This window comes from Globicephala melas, unplaced genomic scaffold (genome assembly GCF_963455315.2).
Source record: "Globicephala melas unplaced genomic scaffold, mGloMel1.2 SCAFFOLD_226, whole genome shotgun sequence".
NCBI lineage: Eukaryota > Metazoa > Chordata > Mammalia > Artiodactyla > Delphinidae > Globicephala > Globicephala melas.
The window spans coordinates 179,853-204,817 of record NW_027207398.1 but is presented as its reverse complement, the minus strand read 5'-3'; the positions used below and the strand labels follow the sequence as shown (position 1 = coordinate 204,817).

The window sequence follows — 24,965 nt, the reverse complement described above, 5'->3', positions numbered from 1 at the left end:
ACTCAGTCACTTCACTTCCTACGCCTCAGTTTCTCTTCTCTAAAGTGGATATTCAGTAGTAAATTCTCTGTGGAGGTGTCAGGACAAAACAAAGTGATTATTAGGAACCACGATCATGTCCTGAATGCACGGAATATGTCACCGTTTGCCAACCACCGTGTCAAGTCAGCAGAAACGACAGAAATTAAGAGCTCTCCGCAGAAATTCACACACCCGTGCACCAGGTAAGGGACCACAGGCAGACGTTCACTCAGCCTTTCCTGCGTCCCTCACGGAGTTCACGCTCTCTCCTGGGCGGGGCGAGCAGAGACACTTTGAGGGAGTTTAACTACTTTTAAAATGCGCTGATACAACCATGTCTCACTTTTGTTTGGATCAGTCAGCAAACGTACCCGAAACCCTCCACACCGCCTACCTATCGCGCTGCCCTAGTCTCGAAGCTGCCGCCACGCTCCTCAGGCCGCATCGTCATGGAGGCGGGTCTCCGTGCTGCTCCTCAGGCCGCGTCGTCTTGGGAGGCGGGTCTGCGTGCAGACGCACGGCGAGCGCGCGGAAGTCCTCGAGCCCCGCCCCCACGGGCCCCGCCCGGAGGCTTAAACCGCAACCCCGCGGCTCGGGAGGCAGTTGATGCCCGCGCCAACACCAGGTCGCGCGTGGGCTCCGGAGCGCGGCATGGAGGGCCCGGCCTAGCTGGGGCCCATGGCCCTATGTCTTCTGGCTGCGACGCCGGTCCTGCGCACGATGCGGGGCCGCAGCCCTCGGGCGGTGGGCGCCCGAGGGGCCGGGAGGCGAGCCGGGGCCCCCAGGCGAATGTGGGCATCCTGTCTGCAGCCAGCGTCCCCGAGGCCGCGCTCAGGCCCTGATCACTCGGTGAAGCTGTGCCCGGGCAGCGCGGCCGACTCCTTCTCGCGCTCTGAGGACCTGTGCGCGCTGCAGGACTCGGTGCCTCTGCCCTCCGTGCGGGCTTCCCTGAGGGAGGGCCTGCTGGACTTAATGCCGACCGCCTCCGCGGGGTAGACTGGGCGCCGCTCCTGAGCACCCTCTGCCCCTGATATGTATCCAGAGCTTCTTCCAGCCACGGCCTGTCGAGACAGGTTTGTACTTCCCGCTTCCAGGGGCCCTCGTGTGGGCGCTGAGAAGCGGGGTTTTAAATGGTTAAAGGTGGAGGGTGGGCACTAGAACCGGTGCCCAGTGCCCGGGTGTGCGTGCACTAGACGGGGCGTGCGGCCTAGGACTTCTGCCAGCTCGGTGACCCCGGCCGAGTGCCTTAAGGCTTCAAGGTCTCAGTGTTCTCATCTGTAGCATGGGCTTAACAGGACCCAGCCTCCGTGGCGGTTACAAGGATGCACTGTGTTAATGCTTCTAGACTCTACAAAGTAGAACACTTAGCACAGTTTGGAGTATCGTTAATTGTTGCACAGATGTTACCTGGTCTGTTTAATGACTTTGCCTGGTACACACCAAAGCGGTTAGGAAATGGATATATCCCAGCTTCATTTCGTTTCCATTCAAACAGGGCTCAGGAAAAAAAAATTTTTTTTCAATAGGTGTATCATATATAGTGGAAAGAGCACCGGTGTCAAGGCAGCTTAGGGTTTGAATTCCAGGGCTGATGCTCTCTGTGGCCTGGACAGGTTTCTTTTGCACTACAACCCCCACACTTGTAAAATGACATTAAAAACCACTCTTTCTGTGGGTTCTTAGAATTAATTAAGCAGGTTATGTGTGTAAAGTATCCTGGCACATGAATGAGTTGTCAGAACCAAGGGCTGCTGGAGACGATGCTTCTGCCCTAGGTAATCTTCCCTTCTACTGGGCAGCAAGTAAACACAAGCTCAGGAGTCAGTGCTCTGGAAGAAGTGAGTTCTGCTGCTACAGAGCACAGAATCTCTCTTTTTCTTTAATTTAATTTTTATTCTATATTGGAGGATAGTTGATTTACAATATTGTGTTAGTTTCAGGTGTACAGTAAAGTGATTCAGTTATACATATATCCATTCCTTTTCAGATTCTTTTCCCGTACAGTTTGTAACGGGGTGTGGAGTAGAGGTCCCTGTGCTATGCAGTAGGTCCTTGTTGATTATTTTATATATAGTCGTGTGTATATGTTAATGCAAACTCCTAATGTATCCCTCCCCGCCATCCTTCCCCTTTGCAGAGCACAGAAACTTGGAAGGGAAAGTTCAGGGTAGGATTCTTGGAGGAAGTGCCATCCTTTCTAAGGATATGTAGAAGCTCCTGGGGTGGCAGGAGAAAGCAGTGTGTGCTGAAGTTTGAGAAATGTAAGAAAATATGGCAAAACTAATATACAGGACTGGAACTCAGGGTTTGGGAGAGAAATGAGAGTTGATACTGAAAACTTAGTGGGGCCCAACAGAAAGGCGCCTTGTTTGTCCTGTCAGAAGTTTGGATGTTTATCCTGAAGGCTGCGGGAAACACCAAAGAACAGTGAAATGGATTTCTGGTTTAGAGGCTCACTTGGACCTCCATGTGGAAGGCAGTTGATTGGGTGCAGGGTGAATTGTAATCTAAGGGTCCCACTTAAGTTATAAAAGGTGGGACCGGGTTTTGCAGATCTGAGAGAGAATGGGTGAGGCCTGGTGACCAGTTAGAAAAGGGAGGGCAGCAAGCGTGGGTGACAGTTTACAGCTGCATCTTTTTGAGAGATACAGAGCACAGTAGAAAGGGATTGGGGGTGGCGAGAGGATCTTACTTCATCTTCAGTGCTTTAGAGGGGCCTGGTAGACAGGTCTGGGCCCAAGGTACAGATGTGGGCTTTTGGGAGGACAGGTGTTTGAAGGCATGGTAGAGACTTAGGGTATCCACAAGAATATCCAAAGAATCATAGGTCTGAGAGTTTTTTAAGTGGGTATATTTGAGGATGTTTATAAGCTGAGAGAAAGTAGCCAGCAAAGGAAAGGTGTGAAGATCTAGGAGAGGAAATGATTGTTCATTTGTTTTCGAAAAGCTGAATACTTATCATGTGCCTGGCCCTTTTCTAGGATCTGGGGTTCACACCATCTGTTATCTCTTCTGCAACGACAGTTCAGCTGATCCCCTGGTGAAGAGAAGTCAGATTATTCTTTGCATCCCATTCGGGTATAAGAAGTGTTCTGTACCTCTGAAGGGACTTTACTTAACCAGAGTAGTAAGTTAGAAATCAAAAGAAATTAGAGCTGGAAGGGACCTGAAAGGCCATGGTACTTAATTTTGCCTAATATTTTACATTGAATGTAAGAAAAATTTATTGTAGAGCCCATTCTCTTCAGAGTTCCTTCACTGAACTTGCTTTATGTCTTCCATCCAATGGGTCCAGCTTGTAGATTTTGGCCTTCTCCTAAATTTGCTTCTTCATCCATATTACATTTTGCCCAGACTGTGGCAGAAACTCCTGGGTGGTTTTGCAGCCTCTGGTTCAGTTCCTCTAAGTTCATCTGCCTACTCGTGTTGAGTGATCTTCTACCATAAAAAGATGTGCTTAAAATAATGCTGCTAATGGCTTGCCCACACAGAGTTAGTGCATACTAGCCGCCCAGCGTGTGCTCTGCACAGAGGCGTGTAGTCTGAACTGTGTTTGGCCAAGCCTCATAGGGCTCTTTGCCCTGAAGAAGGGGAGCTTTTTGTGATCACTCCCTTAATCTAATTGGTCCTTCAGCAGCGGGGTGCCTTTTTCTAATCAGCGGAGGCACCCTTACTCAGCCAGTGGTAGCCCCAGGCCTCATCACCTGTGGGGTACAAGCCATGCTCTCTCCCAGGCTTGCTTCGGCCAACATCTCTATTTTCATTTCTGTCTCTACTTGTACTTGGACCCCTGGCCCGTAGTCATCCCCACCTGCAGAATTTACAGTGCCCAGCAGGAGTCAGGCTTGAGTATGTTTTCACAGATGTTCCTTCTGCAGTTAATGCACCTCCTACTCCAACTCTGCATAGCCTCATCTTTCTAGATTGTACTTCAGGGTTACCATGAAGCCATCACTTAGACATAACTTTTTGCCTCCATAGGAACCTCTGCGTATAAAGGTTACGTTTATTTATCTCATGTGATTGAAATTTTGAGTTTATACATGTCCCTCCTTAATGAAGGCTTTAAGGGCAGGAGTCCTTTCTAATCCTTAGCACAGAGCAGATGCTTTTGTTTTTATTTAGATACTTTTTAATGATGATAAAATGTATGGTTTAAATCACTCATTTTACAATAATTTTGCTTTAGGTTGTGACAGAAATAAAGTTTACAGAAGTCGTGTTCCTGCGATATGGAATAAAGATGTGACCTTCCAGTTGTGTAAAGCTCATAAATGCTGTGTAAGTGCGTCGGGTGCGCTAAGGAACGTGGAGCTAAGTGGGCTAGTTGTGAGAGAGAGAGACTTAACTATGTTAACAAAGGTAAGCCTTCATTGTGTCCTCCCAACATTTGATAGTTGCTTTTGGGGTGCTTTTGGGGCAAACGAAACCAAAAAAAGTTTAAACTGTTCCTCCCCATTAAAGGGATTGAATAATTGGCTTCTTTGGTGCACCTGTGTCCTGTGAATTCTCCAGTTGGAGATGGAGGTTTAGAAAGTGAGTTTCAGTCTTGTTTAAGTCTCTTCCCATCGGACTGGTCTCGTGATTTCCTACTCACCATGTCTGTCTACCTTTTCCCGTCTACCTTTTCTTGGTGTTGTTCATGCCTGGATTGTCTCCTGTACCTGCTCAAACCTTGGTCCATTCTCATTTGTACCATGGAAGTTTGTCATGCTGGATACTGTCAGAATTAATCTTATTTAAGTTTGTGTTAAGCCACAAACCACATGTTTTGTATATTTTCTGTTTTTTGTGTTTGTTTATATTTTTATGGTTTCTCTTCAAGAAATATTATGGGAAGGGTAATAGCAAGATGTAAAAAGCAAAAAAGTTGAGCTTCCCTGGTGGCACAGTGGTTGGGAGTCTGCCTTCCGATGCAGGGGACGCGGGTTCGTGCCCTGGTCCGGGAGGATCCCGCATGCCGCAGGGTGGCTGGGCCCGTGAGCCGTGGCTGCTGGGCCTGTGCGTCCGGAGCCTGTGCTCCGCAACGGGAGGGGACACAATGGTGAGAGGCCCGCGTACTGCAAAAAAAAAAAAAAAAAAAAAGGCAAAAAAGTCATCTATCTGCAATCATAATTATAATGCACTGTGGTATGTGTTTAAATAGGAAATACATGTAACGTCCCATAGGAGCAGCAAATTTAGTGGTGTCGGTGAGGGTGTGTCATGGAAGTAATCACAAAGCAGGTGACTCTTGATTAGGGTCCTGAAACATTAGTGTGCCTTCCCTGTGTCCAGTAGTGGCCTGAAGGGGTAAGGAAGCCTGCCTTTCAATTTGAGGGAACAGAGGGTTTGAGGTCCTCCCTCTTCTATTGCTCTAGTGTACTGCATAGCAGCTAATAAAATACTGGGTTTATAGTTGACATTTACATCGCTGATTGATCATCAAGATTGGCATGTATCATTGGAAATGAAAATCGGAAGTCTTACGCTCTTTAGGTTTTTCTTTTTTTTCCTTTGTCTCAAAAGTATGTAGTACTTTACTGAGTGGTTGGGAAGAAAGTTTGCAGTATCCAGTGTATTCAGTTTTAGTACTGAATAGAATTAAACTGTTGCTGTAAACTGGAATAACACTTTGTTACTGACAAGTTTTAGAATGCATCAGTTCATCAGTTACCTGTTGGGGAAGATTGTAGTTAATGATTTTAAGAATGTGGCTGTAAACCTCCAATTGACTCAAGAAAAGCAAATAAGTGAAGATTGAAAAATGTATAGGCTCTTCATCTTATTGTGTGTGTCGTTTTTTTTTTTTTCCTTTTAGTTACTTGTCAAGGTATAAAGAACTCTATCACTCTTAAGACAGTAAACTTCACGGGGTATAATTTGACATGGCAGGGAGCAGATTACATGGCCAAGATCTTAAAGGTGATTTTATGTTTAAACTTTCATGAAAACATATGTGATTGAAGCACATTAACATATTGATACAGATGGCAGTTAATTTTTGTCTTTTAATACATGTGAGTGCATCTTTTGTTTTGTAGAAAGAATATGACCAAATGGGGATGTGAATTGCTGTTGCATAAACTATAGTGTTGAATCCCCAGTCTTTGCACTTTAACAACTCTGTGGTTTCCTATCTTCTTCCTGAGACACTTAATCTCAGGTCCATCCTCCTCATACAGGGTGGTAAATTAGAGAATGATTAATATCACCATTTAAAGAAGTGAGACTGAAATCTCAAGCATCCTGAACATAGGAACTGAAGGGGCCTCTCAGCAGTTCAGAGAGTTATTACCAAGCCAGCCGGCTGAATTGTGTTCAGTTTTCTCCATAGCAGAGCCCTCCAGGTCCTTGCTTTGAGCTTATTTATTTTTATACACAATTCTATATGGATACTGTACATAATACTAAATAGTTGTATTAACTGGGTTTAACTGGTGATGTATTTACATCAAGATCTAACTTTGTTTTGTTGATTTCTTTTTAGGGGCTTTCCATTCATCAAAGCTCGTGATGTATGTAATCAGTTGCTGGTGTTTAGCTATCATATTTATGATATATAGGGCTTGAACTGGGAAAGGTAGATGGTCATTCTTGCTTTTTAAACGGACAGAGTCTTACAAGAAGCATTTCCCTCTCTGAAATAAATCATGTAAAACATGTTTGGTCGCTCTCCCAGTGCAACGGTGTAGTTGTGTGGATTTGGCACACAACTGGCAGCCTTGTGGTTGTCTGTAAACAAGGAAGCCTGTTGTCCAGTCTGCAAATCAGCTGTTACCCGTGAAACGAACTTGACTGCCATTTCTGACCCCTCACATGGAGCTCTCATACTCAAGAACGTTCACATGTTTGCAAGAAACGTTGTTTGCAGGCTATGTGTACAAACTCCTGATCTGAAAGCCAATATAAAGCAACATCTCCCAAACCTCTGCTCTCTCACCAAGGCCACACACACTCCCTAGCTTATGGCCTCATGGCAAGCTAATACTGTCAGTATCAGATTCTTCTTCCCAGTGGTTCTGGGAGACTGCATAGTTGCTCTGTGAAAGGCACCACTGCTGAGGTTGAGAGAAGAGCATCTTGGGTGTCAGTCCTGCCCTTGCATGCCCAGAGAGAGGGGTGTGTACTGCGTTCTCCTGTTAGGGTTTTCCTATGCTGCAGGGTTTGCTGCTTGTTGTCAAAATGATGTCCTAGTGACTTGTCTTCTGCGTGGTTATATAATCCCAGCACACTTCTTTATGATCTGTAGACTTTTATGGGGTTGTGGCCAGGTCAGGTTTTAAATGTTTGGAAATGTCCAGTTGAACAGCATTGCAGTGGCAGTGAATCTTGATGGGAGAATTGTATTACTGTTACCCTAGTTTTGGCTTAAGGGTGATGAGAAGATGAAATTTCTGATGGGTCAGTTTTAGTTATGTATGTGTATGTGATTTACTTTTATAAATTCTAACATCTATTATTCCCAGCTTAGATATGTTGACTTTCTGATTATTCTTCTGATTCTTTATCAGTCCCTTTACTGATGTATTTTCCTCTGTAAAACTACATTTTCTTCCAGACTGTTTGTGTCTGATGGTGAAGAATAAATTTTTCATTTGCAGTATAAAGTTGATCTGAGAAAAAATGTTTACCTTGGATCTTCACTTGGCTTCTGTGAAAGAAACTTAATAAAATAATATGGGCAATTCCCATTACTAATCCTAACCATGTACAACAGAGGTCTGTACAGTAACATAGCAAAGATAAGTTCCTGTAATTTTACTTAGTCATTGCCTCTTTTAGACCATGGAGCAGTGAGAGACGTTTATAAATAATGATACCTCAGATCACTTTTGTTAAATGTCCTCTAATATTTGGATATTTGGTATCTGGCTTGTGTTGTCTTTTATACAATCTTGTCTTCTTTCTTTGCACTTTAGTTTAACAACTCTGTGGTTTCCTATCTTCTTCTTGTGACACTCAGGTCCATCAGAATTTCCTGTGACTGTGACAGTAGGGAGTCCTTCCTCCTCAGAAATCGAAGAGGTTGATGATTCCTCAGAAAGTGTTCAGGAAGAGCCAGAGAAAATCAGTTTGAAACAAGAAGCATTGCAGGTACAAAGTTATCACTTTAAAGCTATAGAGAAGATTATTTTTCAAACAGCAGCCTGATTGCAACACGCCACAGCTGGTGTGAGGGTTCTGTTTTCTCCTCCCATCTTCATTGTATCCCCTTGAATGGTTCCTTAAGCTTAGACCAAGGTGAATGGTGGACATTTGAACTCTAAGAAATAAAAATCAAAACATGTCGTTAGTAATATATTTTCCTTTCCTTAGAACCTTAGTATATTAGATTTAGGGAGAACCGTAGTGATCATAAGATAAAGAAATTGAGTTCTGAATGAATCTAGTCAGCTGATTCAGGGTTCTTGTTTTACAGATGAGAAAATTGACAGTTCTAGTTGAACTCTGTTTTAATAAGAGGAAAATATGGCCTCATTTTAAATAAAAGTAAAGTTGAAAAAAGTTTTGATTTTGATATTCTCCTTTCCTAAAATAAAAAATATCAAGAAGCTACATTATATTCGCAAACAAACCTGACCTCTAATGTCATTCCATACTTTTGTTTGTATGGACAGAAAAGAAAAATTGATTTTCATAAGAAATTTTTGCACCTCAAAAATAATATATTTATTTTATTTCAACTTTAATGCAGAGCTGAACATTTCTAGTAAATAAAGGAACACCATTTGGGGGGGACCTTGTCTTTGTGCTACAAAGTCCATGTTTAATTTTTTAAAATTATTTAATATGATTTTCTTTTCGTATGAAACTTGACCGGTTTCACAACTAATTATCCCATTATTGTAGGACTATGGGAATTAACTCTTTGATTTTCAAAAGAGAAAGTTAGATTTTTATTTTTTTAATTAAAATTAATGATAATATAGAGAAATTTTAAGAAAAGAACTTAGAAAATTATGAAATGTTAGAGTAGGAGAAATCTATAGTTCATGTAGAGTTACCCCCTTTCGTTTTATAAATGAGCACTACAATTTGTACCACGTAGTGGTTTATTAGTAAATGGCAGAGTATGAGAAGACCCTAGAGCATCTACCCGCATTCCTTGTCATTTTAGATGTGTTGTATTCATTTCCTTCACGAGTAGACCAGGAGATTGTATTTCTAAAAGCAATGATAGACACTGGGGAAGACCAAGAAGTTTAAACACTGGGACCACAGAATAGCAGATTCAGAAGGCACTGAGAACCCTTTTAGCTCTTCTCCATTTTGACGAGACACTACAATGATGGTATCAAAGTGTTTAAGTATATAAGCCCACAACAATCAAGAGATTTCAACATAGTTTTGAAAGACGGAAGACAAGTGGAAGAGTGTGAAACTGAAGCAGTAGAACAGAGGAAAAGCATCACCTAGAATATGCACAGCGACCACCTGCAACTGAGGAGGATTCTGACCCCACCTGCAGAAGTAGCCCCATGCTCAGATGGGCATGTAGGAGAGAGGGTGGAGTTAGTTAAAAGTGTGACTGAAATAGGGGAGCTCATTGAAGGGTTGTGTTTGGAGGAGTGGACTCCCAGCCCCACCCTCACACTCCTGAAATGAGATGATTTCATTTTGAAAACAGTGAAACTGGCGAGAACTAGGGCAGCTAGTGTGAGTTTTTACACCCTAGAAAATTGTGTTTGGGGGAGATCCTATTACAGTTACTCCCCGCTTTTTCCTGCATAAGAAACCAATCAGTTATTGACTTCAGGGAGCTTTCTGCACTCATTCTTCAATAGAAAATAACTGTCATTTGCCTGATAGTTGACTAAAGCTTACAACATGAGAGAGGGGGAAAAAAGAGTGAAAACATATCCTGGTAGGACCAGGGACAATTTAGGGAACAAAATAATTTAAGAAAAATCCCTAATTAGTATCCTGAGAGAGGTTTAAAAAGAGCTACCAAATATAAAATAAGACTAGGGTGTTAATTAAAAAGAGAATGGTCAGAAAGCAAGAGAGGTCTCTTGAAAATGAAAATACGGTTGCTGAAATAAATTCAGGAGCAATTTTAAAAATTTCTCAGTATATGAAAAAGAAAGACACAGTGGAAAATGTGATAGCAATATGTTAGAGAGGCTGCATCTGGGAGATCCCACATGTTACTATTGGAAACTCCAGACCCAGAAAAAAAACGGAGGGAAGCTATCAAAGGGCAACAAAATTCCCCACAGCTGAAAGTAGACATCAGGCCTCAGATTGAAAATAGTTACTCAATTTTTGAGCAAGATAAACAGGAATAGACTCATACCTAGGCATCCTTCACTGTGAAACATTAAAATACTGAAAAAATAAATTAACATACAATAAAATACTGAGAGGATACATCCATTCCAGAGAGAAAAGTACTGGTCACCTAAAAAAAAAAGTTAAAATCTGACTTTATCATACTTGTCATCAGCACCATGGATCCTGGAAGGCATTAGAAAGATACCTCCAAAGTTTTTCAGGCACATAATTTTCACCCTAGGGGTTTGTATCCAGCCAAACTATCAGTCATAAGTGGAGGCTGAAGAAGATATTTTGTACACAAAGATATTTGAAAAATTGACCTCCTGTGCTACACCTTAAGCTATTTATAGAAATAATCCAGCAATATGAGGCAATAAACCAAGAAGTAGGGTAATAGGGGATTCAGTGCAGAGAGCAGATAGTCTAGATTGGAGACACTTCTATTGATTGTGTGATTGAGAGCTTAGAAACACCTTGAGGCATATTGTACTTACTAGCTATTAGGCACTGTTGGAAGGGAGGAGGGAGAGGAAGAGGAGAAGGAACTTGAACTCCAGAGGAGAAAAGGCTATACGGACATAAACCTGAAGCAAACTAAGCTATGGTTGATTTTTAACCACTTAAACTTGACACTATAGATGAATCCACTTAAACTTGACACTATAGATGTCCCCCTTTTCAGTGACACACAGGGGTAATGACCACCTATCTAATTTGTTGTCCACACCAGAACACTTCAATAGTGTAAGGAGGTGCTCTAATTCTGTAACATCAGGACAACAGGTATAAACTGGAACAGCCCAAGGCGGCTTGGGGTATGTGGTCACCCTGCACAAGGGCAGTGACACTGACACAGTATGGAACGAGGTGTAGTCTATACACAGAGAGAGTACATCTGCAGTGGGCAATATTAATGTAATTGTAATAATGGCAATACTGTCTCCGTTTGCCGGTTTTATTGTCAACTTGCATGTAATAACAAATAACTAACCTATACTTAGTATGTATTTGTATTAACTTGGTATGTACTGAAATGTATTGTGTACTAGTATGTACTTAGTATATATTAGGCTCTAAGTGTTTTTGCATATATTAACTCATTTAATCCTCTGAATAGCCTTATGAGGTTGGTGCTAATATCATTCCCACTTTTTTTTTTTTCTTCCTGTACGCGGCCCTCTCACTGTTGTGGCCTCTCCCGTTGTGGAGCACAGGCTCCGGACGTGCAGGCTCAGCGGCCATGGCTCATGGGCCTAGCCGCTCCGCGGGAGGTAGCATCTTCCCGGACCGGGGCACGAACCCGTGTCCCCTGCATCGGCAGGCGGACTCTCAACCACCGCGCCACCAGGGAAGCCGCATTCCCACTTTTGTGAAAAGGAAGCTAAAACAGGGAAGGAACTTGCCCAGGCTGTACCTAATTTAGGGTTGGATCGAGGCTTTGAGTTTAGGCTCTCTGCCTGTTCTCTTAAACCTTACTCCCTACTGACTCTCAAATAACAGAAGACTTAACTGCACATAGAACAGAATATAAATTTCAACTTTGACAATGTAAAAGCTAGGTCTGGAAGGTAGACAGGAGGTAGAAAGAAGGAAAGATGGTATGAATGTCCTCATTTTACAAAGCGTGACGTTGAGAGAATTTATAGTTGATCAACAATTTAGGTTTTTAAGTATATCACTACAAGTCAAAGAGATCCTGAGCAGTGGAAAACTAATGATGACATAACTTTACTAAGCAGTGTGGAAACAGTGTAAAGGAACTAAACCCTTACTTAGTAAAATAGGAAATGAACAGAAAATGCCTCCAATTTAGTGAGAAAATAGTCATGTAAGAGTGTTACTTGGAAATGGAGAAGAATTCAAAATAACAATAGTTGGACCTCGCTGGTGGCGCAGTGGTTAAGAATCTGCCTGCCAAGGCAGGGGACACGGGTTCGAGCCCTGGTCCGGGAAGGTGCCACGTGCCGCGGAGCAACGAAGCCTGTGCGCCACAACTACAGAGCCTGTGCTCTAGAGCCTGCAAGCCACAACTACCGAGCCCATGTGCCACAACTACTGAAGCCTGCGTGCCTAGATCCTGTGCTCCACGACAAGAGAAGCCACTGCAATGAAGAGTAGCCTCTGCTCGCCGCAACTAGAGAAAACCTGCACGCAGCAACAAAGACCCAACACAGCCAAAAATAAATAATAATTTAAAAATAATAAAAAATAACAATAGTTGACGTAAACGTCATACAAAAGGAAATCCAAACAGCCAGTAAACAGAGAAAAGTGTACGACTTCATTAAGTAATAAGAGAAAAGTGAGTCAAAACCAATGAAACTACATGCCAATCAGTTTGACAAATACATAAATAAAGTGTGGTAGTATCAGGTATTGTAGACCTGGAGTACTATGGGAATCTTCTACCCTGTTTATACTGGAGTATAAATCGACACAACTACTTTGGAAAGCATTTAGCACTCTCCATCAACTGAAGGTATATAAATAGCCTGTGAGCCAGCAGCCCTCACCCCCGCCCTGTGTAAATGCATCAGAATAACCAGTACAGCAGGATTCCTGTCCATGATTTGCATTAGCACAAACTGAAAACAAACCAAATGTCTATTAAGAGTCAAAAATTAAATAAATTTTGTGTATTCGTACAGTGGGAAAACTATCCAGCAATAAAATTGAATGCACTAGAGCTACAGGCAGCAATGTGGGTGAATTTTTTAAACCAATGTTGAGAGAAAGAAATAAGATAGAAAAGACTTCATATACTATGATCCTCTACATAAAGGTAGATGTTGACAAAACTAAACTCTTTTGTTAGGGATGCATGCAGGTTAAAGGAAATGATTGTCAAGAAGTGAGGATGGTGTTCAACCTGAAAGAGGAAAGGAGATTGTGATGAGAAAAGGATATGGGGGGGCGGTTTTGAGATGCTGACAAGTATCAATACTTTCAGATTCGAGTAGTGGTTATGTAAGTATTCTTTTTTTATTTGTCACATTGACAGTTTTGTCCTGAGCACTTCTCAGTACACATTATCGTATTTTACAATTAAAAACCTGAGTAAAGAATCGGTCGCTTCTTGACTGCTGGATGTGGGAGTGGGATGAGACTATTTCATTTTAAGCCCTTCACTACTGCTTGCGTTCACATGTTCATTCATTCAGCCTTAACTGAACATATGCTGTGTACCAAGCACTCTTCTAATTTTATATGTGTTTTAACTCATGTAATCCTCACAAGAGCTCTGTGATGTGGGAGCTTATCTCCATTTTATAGATGAGGAAGTTGAGGCCTAGAGTTATAGAACTTGTCCAAGGTTATATAGCTAATGGGTAGTGCCAGGCCCATTTGCCTCAGAGTCTGAATTTTTACAATACAATCTAAAAGAGAAATTTAATTACTAATTATAAGCAAAAAAATTGCACATTAAAGAAGATGACAAGTTTTCATCTGTCCAGTTAGAGAAAAGCACACAGTCTGTCTTTCACGCACGTACATCTTGTATTGGCAGGGATGTTCCTTATTAAGCAATTATTTATTGACCGTCTATGTTGTGCTAGGCACAGGTGCTGGGAATAAACACTTAATAAAATACACCCCCTATCTTCAGATGACTTGCACTCTAAGTGAAGAAATAAGCCAACAGTTATAGTAGAGGTTATATACCAAGTGATACATCGCTGATGGGTGGCAGTATAAAATCTCAGACATCTTTTGGAAAGAAGTTTGGAGATAGGTATCTCAGAGCCTTAAAAATGTTCATTTGCTTTGACGTGAAACTCATTTTTATGGATTTATTGCAAGAACGTTATTCTCAATATGGAAAAAAGCCTTCATGCATAAAAACGGTTATTTTGTCTGATAATATTGAAAAGTTGGAAAGAATTTAAATGTGTAAAATGGTTAACCAGTAAACCCACTCAGTGGAATATTTTGTAGCCCACACAAAAAAATCAAGGTTATGAATCCCCTGATTATATGAGAAATGATTGATTTCAATGTTAAATGGAGAAAAGGTGAACATAAAATTTGATATCCAATACGATGGGAGCTTTGTCCCAGAAAAATCACCCTAGCCGGTGTACAGAAGGGAGGAAGGAGAGCAGATGACAGGAAGGAAAATTATTCCAAAGCCTTATCATTAGTCTTACTTAAGTAATAGAATATCAAGCAATTTTACTTTCTAACTTTTGGTTCCATATTTCCATGTAAGGGACATGAATTATGAATACTTTGTAGTAAGAGGACACAGTTTTTCACAAAAATTTAATACTGTGTACTAATTCCCTCCATTAGAGGGAGAAACTATTCCATGTAATTGCACTTTGATGTGCTATTTAGAACCAGTCAGGATGTTTTACTCTACTTTCCTCTGACTGTGGTGAGGGTTTTTTTGTTTGTTTGATTATTTGTTTAGAATTTCTTTAAAATCGGTTTTAGAAGATTTATTGAACCATTATATTGAAAGTAGAGGAATTTTGCAATTTTTTCCCCTTTTTCCCCATTGAAAACTTGGCTGGCTTTAGTAATGAAACATTAAAGAATTTGAAGTTCTTAGACTGTCAGTTTTTTAAACATGATCTGAATATAAAAATATATGTTCGTTGAGCAAATTTTTGAAAACAATGAACAACTCATTGAAGGAAATAAAAGCCACCTCTGCATGTACACACACCTAATCTGCTCTTTTGTCTTAAAGAAGTATCAAAAATATTTTGCCATGTCACTAAATACTCTTCTACATCAGAGAATTTGATTAAGCTTATGCACCGTCTCCCAGGAAAAACGCACAGATACATTATGAATGTAGAAGAACTCCTGAAGCCCATTCATTAACTCTGGTTGACACCTGTTGTCATTCTTTTCTTAGTGGCTTCATAGCGCATTCCTTCAGACGGTGAGCTGTTTTTGTTTAAACCAGTCCCAATTTGGAGGCTCTTAGCTTTCTTCTAGGGTTTGGTTATAAACAATCTTATGACATCATGTTGGTAGATAAATCTTTGCCCACATCTTTGATTTCCTTAGGGTAAACTCCTGATGTAGGATTGTTGTTAGGTACCAAGAGCTACTCTCCAGAAAGTGATACCAGTTCCTCTCCCAATGATGGCATATAATAGAGTTCCTCATTCTTTAAGTGATTGTTCAGAGCAGTTAAAAGGTATAAATATACCGTACTGTTTTCATAAGTATAGGTATTGATTGTTTATCGCTGCATAAGAAACCACCCCGAAACAGTGGCCTAAAACAATGACAGTCATTTATTTTGTTCACGAACCTGGAGGTTGAGTAGAATATTAATTCTTTTACTATACTCTTACTGACTGAAAACAGTACCTATTTGACTAGCTCACAGTTCTGCAGGTCAGAAGTCCAGGCACAGCGTGACCGGGTTTCCTGCTCAGATACACACGGGAACATGTGAGTTCCCTCCTGAGAGTGTTAAAGCACGTGAAATTTAAGTGTAAGACATTGAGCCCCAAACGTTGGATGTTCACCATAGTTTGTGTGGGTCACAGAGCTGAAATCAAGATGTCAGTCAGGCTGTGTTAGCATCCAGAGGCTCTGGGAAAGAATGCCTCCAGGCTTCTTCGGCTTGTTGGCATAATTCAGATTCTGCAGTTGCAGGACAGAGGTCCCCATTTCCTTGCTGGCTGTCAGTCGGGGGACAGTCTCAGGTCCTAGAGGCCTCTCGCTTGCCTTCCCTGCTGCAGCATTTGACTTCTTCAGAGCCAGCAATGGAGAGTCTCCCTCTTGTCCCTTTTGTACTTCAATTCAGGAAGAGTTCAGGTCCTTTTCATGGGGTGCCTGAGTAGGCCATATCCACCTAGAATAATCTCCCTATCTTAAAAAAATCAACTGATTTTGAACCTTAATTCCATCTGCAAAATCCCTTCACTACAGCACCTAGATTTAGAGTTTGATTGGATAAGTGGAAGGTTTGTGTACTTCAGTAAGTAGGAGTCTTAGGGGCTCTGTTAGAATTCTGCCTATTGCAAGCAGTGTCCCCACTTCAAGGACCAAAGTGTCTTAGTTCCTAAAACTCCTAGTAGAGTTTATCAGTGTTCATTTTATTTCAGTGACCTTGGTGAATGGGAAGACTACCGCCTCTGTGAGCAGGAATGGCACCCAGCTTCCTGAGTCCACGGTGTGGCTCTGCTACTTAGTGGTGTGACCTTGGCTGTGCTGCTCTACTTACTCTACTTCTCTGCCTCTGTTTCCCTCATCTGTAAAATAACATGGAGTTAGTGATCGTTCTTTCCTCGTAGGGTTTTTTGTTTTATAAATTTATTTTATTTATTTATTTTGGGCCGCGTTGGGTCTTCGTTGCTGCTCAGAGGCTTTCTCCAGTTGCGTCAAGCCGGGGGCTACTCTTCGTTGCGGCGCGATGGCTTCCCTTATTGCGGAGCACAGGCTCTAGCGCGCAGGCTTCAGTAGTTGTGGCACGTGGGTTCTAGAGCATAGGCTCAGTAGTCGTGGCGCACGGGCTTAGTTGCTCCGCGGCATGTGGGTTCTTCCCAGCCTAGGGCTCGAACCTGTGTCCCCTGCACTGGCAGGCGGATTCTTAACCACTGTGCCAGCAGGGAAGCCCCCTCTTAGTGTTTTGATGATTAGATTATTTGATACCCAGGGAACTCCAGGAACAGTGCTTGACTGTAAATTGCTTTAAAAGTGATTACTTTTTAAAAACATGCTTTTGAATCTGCAGTTATGCAATTCAGGTATGTTAAGCATGTTCATTAATAGGACTTCCTGCTATAAAGAGACCCACAAATAAAAATAGAATTTTTCTTTCTTGGTCTTCTTATTTCTGACTTGCTATGTTATACGCATATGCCTTTTATGATGGGCTGCCACAAATTTATGTTGGAAAAAGTGGAATTTAAATAAATCTTTACTATGCTAATTTGATAGATTTTGATAATTCATTTCACTAGCATGGTATGATATTACCAGTAGCAGACTAAAATCTGAGTTCACTTCTGGCTCTGCCCCTAAATCCTGATGAGACCAATAGCTGGAAAGGCTTTTGGATATTATACTACGAATTAGTTATAACATTTACTCTGTTTGTTTAGGAAAACCTGGAGGAGTGCCTAAAGCAGTTAAAGGAGGAAAGAGTAATAAGACTGAAGGCTGATAAATGAGTCAATGAAGTAAACAATTTCTTATACTTTTGGGAGTGTTTTGGTTTTATTTTGATTTGATTTTAATCCATATACACATAGCTTGTAAACTTTAAAACTGTAATATGTTGCAAATTGGTTGTATCATATGGACTTTTGCATTTACTGGTATTTAGTGATCATATGATCTATATTCCAGAAAGCATGTTTTTAAAAATGTGAAAATCTCGTGTGTGTGTGTGTGTGTGTGTGTGTGTGTGTGCGCGCTTTATGACATTAGCTTATGTTCTGTTCATGATTCTTTGATTCAAGAAAGCACTTTTTGTGCATATACTATATATACAGTAGCATAAAAGACATGATGAGACTCTCCTGGCAATGAATTAGGAAAGTGAATCATTTAAATAAATTTAAGATATTGGAAAACTTCTAAGAATGCAATGAAAGATAAAAATATATACTATAAGAATTACATTAGGTAATGTGCATGAAAGCAGGGCATAATCTAAAATGTTCTATGTAAATATACTTTATCAGAGGTTGAGTGTAGGCAGGAATTTTTCAAAGTGCATCCACTGGATTGGCGGACACTCATTCAATAAATGGTGAGCACCTGCTTATATAAGGCAAAAGGGGCATCATGAACATAACAGCCTTTCTGAGAAATACTGGAGTTGGGCTTATAGGGGGTTTTAAGTGCATAGGTGATGAGCAGAAGGGGAAGAGTGCATGGGAGTGAATATTTTGAAGGAGCCAAAGAAAACATTGGTGATCGTACATTTAATAAATTGGGTTGGGTATAATTTAGGACTTTTAAACGTAAGCATTAGATATTTTGCTCACTAAAGTTAATTCTTAACATTCAGCAGAGTTGTAATATGTTTTGTTCAGATCAGATTCTATAATTCACTTTCTAATTTAAGGGAAACTTAAAGCAGGTAATTTTCTAATGTGGAATGAGGCTCCATTATGAATTTAACCAGTTAGAAATGTGATCTTTTGTGAAAGATCATTAATAAAATAACTTTGGTTTATTTATATACCACCTAAGCGTTATATAGGAAACTTTGTTGGGTGCCTGGGGTTTTTGTTATTATGTGATATAGTCTCTGTCTTTACTGGTGGAGAGTTAGGTTAATTACAGATTAATTACATTTTGAGAGTTTTAGTTTTGTTACTTGAAACTAGACAAGACTACTTTTGATGACAATGAGAAAAAATCATGCAGACATTTTCCGTCTTCTTTTATAGCTGGAACATGAAAATGCCCAGTTAAGAAATGTAAATTTCTCTTTGTCTGAAGCCCTTCATGTCCACTCATTGACAAGCATGATCCTGGATGATGAAGGTGTTTTGGGCAGCATTGAGAATTCTTTTCAGAAGTTCCATGCTTTCTTGGATCTCCTTAAAGATGCTGGGTTAGTTCATTTCTCTTCATGGCGTTCTTCTCTTTGCGACTATAATGGTAGTTTGCTGAGGAACTGGAGCAATTTTCATCACTTACGTGGCCATATTTAGCCAAATTTAGTGTAATTATAGGTAATATAGTTGACGTTTTAAAATGAGGAATTAAATTTTTTAAGAAATGCAAATAGGGGAGCCTGTTTTGGTAGAGTGGGGAGCCCATTATAAACGAGTAACCTGTAGACAGAGTAATTAGTAGGTACAGTTTTTTGTAAAGACTAAATTGAAGGCAGCTTTCATTGAAAATATTCGGGAATGGGTAAGAATTTTCCTATCTTTCATTTACTTTGCTTGTTTGATAAGTTTGAATTAAAGTTATTTTTGTCTTAGACATAAAAATTATTATTAATCTGCAGGGAAGATATAGGTCAGTGGTTCTCAACCGTGAGCAATTTTGCTGAAAGAGGGAAGTGGAGATTGATAGTTGATGGAGTGGTGTTTTGTCAGTGAATGAGTTGGTGTTGGGAAGGAAGGAACAAACACATTCTTGGAAACTGGAGGAAAGGTGGTAAAGAAGTGTGGGAATGGAGGTGTGACTGGCAGTGAACGGGGTGCGTGGTACATGTTGAAGCTGCTAGTGAGACAGTGGGATGTTTCCTAGAGGATGAATCTGGAAAGGGCTGAGAATTTGAGGGAGAGAGAGGCTTATAGTCTGGAGTAGGATGTTGGCTTTTAAGATTTTATAAGTATTTCATGATTGTAGGTCTGGGGAAATCTAAACTGCTCTTCTGTGATTATAATAACCTTTGTCTTTTCTCTTTTCCTCCTCTGGTCCAGGCTTGGGCAGCTAGCCACAATGGCTGGTATAGATCAGTCAGATTTTCATTTACTAGGTCGTCCCCAGATGAATTCTACTGTTAGTAGTCCACCTAAAGAAAAAAAGGCACTTGAAGAAGAAAAATCAGAATCAAAGCAGAGTGCCCCAGGACCAACGCAAAATCTCCAAGTAAGTGGAGAGGACAGCACTTAAGGATTCTAAGAGTGATTAGCAAAAAGGAAATGACCAAGTCAGAGAGAAAATAATAATGGTCAGTCTCTAATAGTTCACATGCTCGGGAGCTAGAAGATTCTGGAGTCCTTTCCAAATCTGAGATTAGTAAATGTGGGCCCGTTTCATGATACTGTATTGTTGTACATAAGAAAACTGGAAGTTCTTTAGAAAATGTATGAGTTAAAGCAAACTCTCCTTAATGAAGAAAGAAAACATTACAGAAAATATTCCAAATTTTAAATTGTATAAATGCCTGTTCTATTCATATTTTATCTAGGTTTCTATTTGTATGCAGTCAGCTTAATAATGAAGGAACACTAATGGAGGTACACGTACTAATTTTTAAAATAAGTAATCTTGACATAGCTGATACGTAAGGTATTATAGTGACTCACCTGGTCATGGGAATGGGAGGGGAAACCTGTCAGCTTTTCCTCCAGCCTCACTTGGAGCCCCCTTCGCCCAGCTCAGCCAATCTCAGACTGGTCTTGGGAACTGACAGCTTGAGAACACAGTCTGGTCACAAACTATATTATATACTGTTTACATGAGCCTGGAGGATAGCAAAGAAATTAATTTTCTTACAGAGTAGGGTTTTATTTTTAGTGAGGGAAAGGAAATGGGTAATAACTACCCCAGTCACCAAAGTCTGAAAATGTAGCGGACACAGCCTTGGATATAGCTAGGTTAAGCTGAGAATCACTTGGCAGGATATAATTAGAGAAAAAGTGGCTCTGAAATCTTCTGAAGAATCAATTGACTGTGTTAATAATAAGATCACAGAGTAACACTGAAGTTTTGAACTCTACTTTTTAATGGTTGGCTTTGTTCATCACTGAATTTTTGTCTTGTCTTTTGTCTTTCCCTCCAGTTTCAGAAAATTACAGGTGATGCTGGGATTCCTTTGCCTCTCGACTCCTTCCATGTTCCAGTCTCTACTCAGGAGGCCTTAGAAACTTCCAAAGACAACCTGGGGGTCGCAGTCACAGAGCAGCGGCAGGAGTCTTTTGAAGATTTCATTGCTAGAACATGTTCTCCTTCAGCAGACGTCATTTCTGGAACTGGAAGTCAAAGAAAAGAAGAGGAATTACCTAGAAATAGCAGGTCTTCTTCAGAGAAAATGACCAGAGCATAATATACCAAAAACTACTCTGCTAAGAAACAACCTGGGAAGGACCTGCATTCCTGCTCTGACTCACCTGTAAAGCAGAAAAGCAAAGGAATTGGGCAAAATAATTCTTTGCTTAATGAACCAATTAGAAGTGAGTCTTCAAAAAAACACATTTCTGTTAAGAAAGAGTACAATAGAGACTGTTTCTTCAAAGACAACTAAAAGTAAACTCAGTCTACTAGAACATTCTGAAAGTGATACTCTTGGATCTGATTGTGAATTTCCAGAAAGCATCCATATTCCATCACGCCTAATATAGGTCTAAATCTTTTAAAATCTTTTAAAATTATGTTTTTGCCTTCAAATTTTAATAAATTACTTATGTTTTTATTATAGTATATGGTGTTTTAAAGTACTTGACTGGAAGCCATTAGAGAAAGATTTATCTATACTTTTTTATTATAATGGAAGTTTTGGTGTATTTTTCCTTGTGACAGTTTGCACCATTCATTCAGCTAGTGTTTACTGAGGGCTTCATATGTACAGTACTTTTCTGGGTGCTATTGCTTTCAGCAGTGAACAAAATAAAGCTTTTACTCTCCTGAACTAACACTCTGTGGTGGGAGAAAACATAAACAACAAAACAGGGTAAGGGGTAAAAAAGAGATGGGAATAATAAATAGAACAGTTTTACCATTTGGTTAACTGTCAAACTATTATAAATCGTATGGCCAGAAGCCATTGACATATTTTAATTCACAATAACCAGAGAGCATCAAACAATTTACCAAGGCACTTAACCGTGTTTATGGATTACGGCAACACTATGAGGTAGGGAACTATTACCATCCCCATTTATAGATGAGGAGACATTATGTGAGTTGCCCAGAATTACACAGCTGTAAGTGAGTGAGAAGCTGGGATGTGACCAGAACCCATGCTCTTTATTTTTAATGTATGGACTTTATTATGTTTCATTTGTTTCTGATTTATGTGATTTTTTTAAAGATTTTTTTTGATGTCGACTATTTTTAAAGTCTTTACGGAATTTGTTACAGTATTTATTGCTTCTGTTTTATGTTTTGGTTTTTTGGCCGCAAGGCATGTGGGATCTTAGCTCCCCATCCAGGGATCGAACCCTCACCCCCTCCATTGGAAGGCGAAGTCATAACCACTGGACCACTAGGGAAGTCCCCCTTCTGTGGTGATTTTTATGGCAGTTTTTTAAAATTTATTTTTTATTGACGTATAGTAGAATTACAGTGTTGTGTTAATTACTGCTGCACAGAAAAGTGACTCAGTTATACATTTATATACATTCTTTTTCACATTCTTTTCCATTACGGCTTACCACAGGATATTGAATATAGTTCCCTGTGCTATACAGTAGGACCTTTTTGGATTTTTTTAAATACATCCACTTTTTAAAAAATAAATGTATTTATTTTATTTTTGGCTGTGTTGGGTCTTCATTGCTACACGCGGGCTTTCTGTAGTTGCGGTGAGCGGGGGCTACTCTTCTATGCGCTGTGCAGGCTTCTCATTGTGGTGGCTTCTCTTGTTGCAGAGTACGGGCTCTAGGTGCATGGAGTTCAGTAGTTGTGGCACACAGGCTTCAGTAGTTGTGACTCGCAGGCTCTAGACTGCAGGCTCAGTAGTTGTGGCAAAATAGTCAATAATTTAATACTGAACGGAGAATTAAGGACTCTAGAGCTAACCTTTGGAGAAAAGTAAGAACAGAAAAGATAAGATTTGGAACACTCATTATTCCTGTTTTCATATAACAGGGTTTCTTGTCATCCAACTATTCGTTATCTACATCCTAATTTTAAGGGGTCTATAGATTCCAGCCCTTCTACATCAGCAAACTGCTCATCCTGTTTCAGAAAATTACTCACTGATGGATTCATAACATAAACATAATACCGTATAATAGAAATAAAATTCAAATCAACTTTAAAGTGAAATTCTGAATTTTAAAGATATAATATCATGAAGCCATTGTAAATAATACCAGAGATCTGCTGGGTTAAACATACAAAGCCATTGATAAATGAGGATGTGTAGTTAACAATTTAAAAAAGAGATACAATAGAAGTAAAAGAAAAAACAATTGAGTATCAAATAATTAAGAGAAGGCCTTGGAAAACTGTTGAATTTTTACCAGAATTAGCCTGTTTGAGCTGCTAACATTGAACATGCAGTGAAGGACAGTTTACTGTCCCATAAACCAGTTTTGCTGAAATAATCACTCAAAACAAAATGTAATTCTTTTTTTTAATTGTAGCACTTGTGCTTAATTAAAATTTAACCTAAATTTTACTGGCTATAAGAGAAAATATACTGGATTCGTTTATATCATAACATATTTTGACAAATGAAAATTATTTTCAAATGCATTTTCAACTACTCTTCAGTCACTATTTACAGATGATTTTAAGCATATGGATTTTTTTTTTCATGTACAAATCATCCTTGAAAAATAAGGATTCTTTTACTTGAGTAGGACTTATCTTAATCCAGAGATCAGATCTAGGTCCAATAGACAAAATTTTAAAACTTAAAATTTTCTAAGAGTAAAAGGCACTTAAAAAGTTAAAACCTCCTAACAGACCAGCATTCTGACTATAGAATCAGCTGATTTATGGGTAGTGAGCATTTTGTTATCAAAATACTCATCCACAGCTAGTGAGCCTATAGCATGGATACATGGTAGATTTCTGTACCAGAAATTGGATGAGCTTGTGTGTGGATCTCCTTCCAAATGCTAAGATTTCAAGGGCTTAACTGAGACCAGAACAGCATTTTCCAAAGTTGCTAGAAACAAAGAGTCCTTTAAAATGTTCCACTGACAAAGGGTTGTAGAGCCAAATAAAGTTTAAAAACACTTCAGACCAAACTCTACTTAACAGTGAAATTCACAGAGCACATTATAGCTCATTCCACATCTCAAAAGTCCTCCAGTCACGAAACATGTTTAAATTTCCTGAACCCAGGATTTCTCAAGTTTATTTTACTACAAAATCCTTTTTCTTACTTTTTTTTCTTTTTTGTTGACTTCACATTCACTAATGTCCCATGGGAGCATAGGTGATATTCAAAATATTTAACAAACTTCAAGTGAAGGCACTAAACAATCAGAAGGCTGTCTGACTAATTAGAATGACCGTAAAACTAGTGTTCTTTGGATCACTATTTAGAGGAAAAATCTGGTTTAAAACTGAGATCTTAATTGATAATCTAATGCCATCAATCTGCAAAGTTGCCTTAATTAGTAGGGTTTTTTTTTTCTTTTTTTTGGTTACAGTTGCTGGACTTAAAATGTAGCTGATATAATGTAAATCATTTCAAAAAGGTCAAATGTATGATGTCACATGTTCTCTAGCATCAAATCCATTTCACTAAGTCTAAAATAATCTCTTTCAAGAGACGCAATATTTTTTTAACCCTGGAAGGTTCGGTTCTAACCTTAAAATAACTTAAAGACACTTTTCAAAACTAAACTAAAAATTGAAAAAATAATAAGTAGAAAAAGGCAAGAGCTAAAGTAAGAGACATTTTCACTGTCCATTAAAAAAATTCTCTTCTTAAATCTGATTTTTAAAAATTAATAGAAAAGACTGGCAATTAACTTATTTTCCCTGGTGACTACTGCCTGTTTGGGGTGATACAAACATTTACCTAGATAACTGTGCTTTAGGAGTAATAAGAATTATATGTTTGGTCTCCGTCCCAGTTTCTGCCACAGAGTTTCTAAAACCCTTGGGATTTCCTAAGTGATGAGATGATAATGGTGTCTTTTGTTATGTTAACAAGGTGATCTTTAGAAAGCACCTAAGGATGGGAGCAGGCAGCCTGTGGAGCCAACCTTGTGATTAGAGGTTGGAACTTTCGGTCCCACCCCCCTGACCTCAGGGCAGGGAAGAGCCACTCAAGACTGAGCTCAATTGCCCATGGCCAATGAGTTATTCAGACACGCCTGTGTACTGAAGCCTCC

General features: G+C 39.9%; 1 protein-coding gene across 13 annotated transcripts in view; it reads right to left on the bottom strand.

The window, feature by feature from the left end:
• LOC115850539 (metabotropic glutamate receptor 7-like) overlaps positions 1 to 24,965 on the bottom strand; it is a 282,573-nt gene that overhangs the window by 214,913 nt on the left and 42,695 nt on the right. For 2 of the 13 annotated variants that reach the window (XR_009562731.2, XR_009562730.2), the window contains exons 6-7: positions 20,253 to 20,918; positions 19,000 to 19,735 (exon numbers count right to left, since the gene is read on the bottom strand). The exons of 1 other annotated variant lie outside the window; for it this stretch is intronic. The gene's annotated coding sequence lies outside the window, so the exon portion shown is untranslated. 10 more of the 13 variants (XR_009562727.2, XR_009562738.2, XR_009562739.2 and 7 more) reach the window with 10 other exon arrangements.